At 41.0% G+C, this 3,613-nt stretch overlaps 1 non-coding gene across 1 annotated transcript; it reads right to left on the reverse strand.

Annotated features, from left to right (window-relative positions):
• Positions 1-2,633: 2,633 nt before the first annotated feature.
• Positions 2,634-2,717, reverse strand: LOC116193395. Its single transcript, XR_004154302.1, has one exon. It is a non-coding gene; the product is annotated as a small nucleolar RNA Z199 (small nucleolar RNA).
• Between the last annotated feature and the right edge of the window lie 896 nt (positions 2,718-3,613).

Raw genomic sequence — 3,613 nt, forward strand, 5'->3', positions numbered from 1 at the left:
ATCGTCTGACGGCCAACTCCCTCGTCTTCGACGAAACCTGGACGCACGCTGGGGCACATTTGTCCCTCACGCGCAGTGTGTTCAAATTTTCTCACTTAAGTCCCGACCAGTTGTACGGCCGGGGCCACACATACTACACATGGTCCCACAACCACATGACTTGGAGAAGAAATTCCTCTTGATTTGTGAACAATTGAACATGATGCATGACTTGGAGAATGAGCTCTTTGTGCATTGTCGAGCGTGATGAGGAGAGGAATTTTTAGAGCCCGATATCGATGTGTTCCGCTTGGAATGATAACTTGATGGCCCGGAGGCTCGGGAGACGTTCTTGCTTGATTTGACTGATCTGAGCGAAGTTAACTGTTTTTGTCGACGTTCTGCATGTTTGCATTCGGACTTCTCGGACTGCTTCCTAAGTGACTCGAGGTGCCCATAGACCACTGTATTCTCGGTTTGTTGAAAATGGATACCGAAAGTTTGGCATTTGAGACTCTTCTGGAGCTACTAAGGAAGTCTAGATGATTCGTGCAGTCCCAATTGAAGTGTCCTCCTTGGTCCCTAGGATCACTAGGACTGGCCGGGCAAGACTTCGGGTATGAACATTTTGCCTAACAAGCCACCAACTCGAGAATCTCGTTGAAAGGGCCCCTTTTTTCTAGTCGTGAGTCACTCGGGAAGCCTGAATAATTTGTACAGTCTGATCTAAGATGACCTCCCAGGTCCTTAGGGTCACTAGGACCGGTCGGGCCTGACCGCGGGTGTTAATGTTTCGCCCGATGGGTCACTGGCTTGAGAAACTCGTTGAAATGGCCCATTTTTTCTACTCGGGAGTTATTGGGAAGCCTAGATGATTTCTGAAGAGCGATCTGAAGTGAGTCTCATGGTCTTAAGAATCCTAGGCCTTGCTAGACCTGTCCTCGGGCATCCACGATTCGCCTAACGAGCCAGTGTCTCAGAAGCCTCGCCGGAAGGGTCATCTGTGATTATTCGAGGAGCAAGTACAATATAAAGAGCACATAAATATATATAGCTGTTGTTACTTTAGAATTCTGCTGGAGGAAGGACTGCTCTGTAAGGGGAATGAGAGTCGCAGGTTCAGCTCCATGTGGGGAGAATGCTGCTCGGCACCGCATCCCTGAGGCTCCTGATTACGTTATACCCTTTCTATGTATCTTTCGAATATATATAGCTGTACATATGATAACACGCATATCCGAATGAACATATATATGTTCACTACTGAGTAGTTAAGGGTATATTATTTTTATTTAAAAATAATAATTAGATTTCATCAATACTGACAATGACTAATAGCTTTTATGGGATAAGAGGGTGGCCGGCTATGGCTAAGGGAAGTCGGGGAAGCTTAGGTCTCAGTCGGTTGTGCGTTCGAGTTTTGTGACCCGAATGGATGACACTATCATGACCTGAAATTTCAGCAGAATTTCCCCTAAATTTTCCGATATCCATTACCATATGAACTATCCATATAAAAATATACTTTTCATAAACTCCCAAATATATGTAACTAATCTAGCAAGCTCTTATATCTATATACATATTAAGAGAGTACTCTTTCACACTAACCTCAGTAAACCAACTAAACAAAAATTTCAGATCGTAACTTATTTATAATACTCTACATGAACTTACTACTTAGACTAGGAGTGGGTCTAACTGCAAAAACCCTTCGCGCTGATCCTCGATATCCAAAAAGATTTTCCCATGCTGCTAGTCTAACTCCTAGCTCATCTGAAAAATATATACAGGAGGATGAGCTGCATCTCAGTGAGTATTAAATTTTACAATAAAATGAAGTATCAAACTTGTGTATACATTCACATCAACAATTACAATCATATCATTTACCTCAAAATTTCTAATGATATATATATATATATGTATATATATGCCTACCTTCTAGCTTTGAACCTTCCTCTTATCAATCAATTCAATATTACATAACTCAAGCAATCATTCTTAAGCAACCAATAATAGTAGCCATAGGGTCGCAATCATCGCGACAGAATTTCGGCGGTACTGTGACCTCGCATTCACATCCACAAATTCCTCATTTCATTTCTTATAAGCGGGGGCTGCCCATTATCTTCCGACAGTAGGAGTCTAGGTGTCTATTTTATATCCCATCGGATCAGTGGTCTAGGCATCCTATTTATATACCGCCGGATCAACGGTCCCATGGCTATAAACAATAATATCACTACACCACAATTAACCGAATTCATTTACAATAAATCTTCAAAATCCTCTTACTATCTTCATTTAACTTATCTCATTCAAACAAGCATTGATATATTTAATTTAAGATTTAGTTATAGTGGAATAAAAATACTCACAAAGACCCCAAAAAAATAATTCAACGACTTGAGCCTTTCGTCCAATAAGCAAACCACACCTTATACTTAGCTGTAGTGGGCAAAAATACAGATAAATCTCCCTGTAAACATCACAGTAAATTTTGTTTCAAAACCATATTCTCATCTGAATGAAATCGGACCAAAATTTTTCCTCATCACTTCTCGTAGAAACAGTTTCGAGAACTAGCAATCTTTGATTGTTTGATATTAAAGGAGTTCAAAGAAGGCTAAAGGAGAAAAATTGAGATGAGAAATCATCAAAAACTTAAATTCAAAGGAATCATGGAACCAAGTTCTATCACATTATTTCAGTTTTTTTTTTCTCATCACCTGATTGCTCCTCGACATCGGAATGAAGCCAAACCAGCAAGAACAAGCAAGAGAAACATCAAATCGGCAATGGCCATAAGCTAGGAAATCAATTAGAAGCTCATGAGATAGAAAATAGAAGCACGAATGAGCTCAACGAAGCTCGAGAAGGTCACCAATGGCTGTCTCTCTCTCTCTCTCTGTTTTCTTTTTCGTTTTTCTCAGCCAAAAACAAAGCAAGGAAGAAAGCAAAACAGAAACAAGGAAGAAAAGGAAAGAAATCACACGTGGAGCCCATGCCATACTCCAGCAAATCTGAAGTGTTATATATATATATATATATATATATATATATAAACATATGTAAGTATATGTGTATGTATGCATGATTATAATAAAAATACCGAATCTTACAGACGCATTGTCGATGTTGGCGAGGAGAAGTTTCCAACAAGCCTAATATCGACTTATTTTGCTTAGACCGATGACTTGAAGGCTCCTAGGCTCGGGAGTCGCTTTTGCTCGATTCGGGTGATCTGAGCAAAGTTAACAGTTTCTATTGATCTTTTGCATGTCCGCATTCTGCGTTGGTCGTTCTGCGTCAAGGTGGAACCGTTGACTCCGCGGTCTTCGCCACAATTGGCAAACAGGAGAAGACTCGGGGCCTGCAGTGGAACTTCTCTAATTGTTTTCTGAGTGTCTAGAGGTGTCCGAAATCCACTGTGTTCTTTGTTTGTTGAAAACGGATCTCAAAAGTTTTTCGGGCGGCGTTTGAGACCTTTCTAAAGTTACTCGAGAAGCATGTATGGTTTGTGCAGTCCGAACTGAAATGTTCTCTCTGGTCCATAGGGTCACTAGGACTAGCCGGGCCTGATCTCGGGTGTTAACATTTTGCCTGACCGACCACCTACTCGAGATCCTCG

Source organism: Punica granatum, chromosome 1, assembly GCF_007655135.1.
Source record: "Punica granatum isolate Tunisia-2019 chromosome 1, ASM765513v2, whole genome shotgun sequence".
Lineage (NCBI taxonomy): Eukaryota > Viridiplantae > Streptophyta > Magnoliopsida > Myrtales > Lythraceae > Punica > Punica granatum.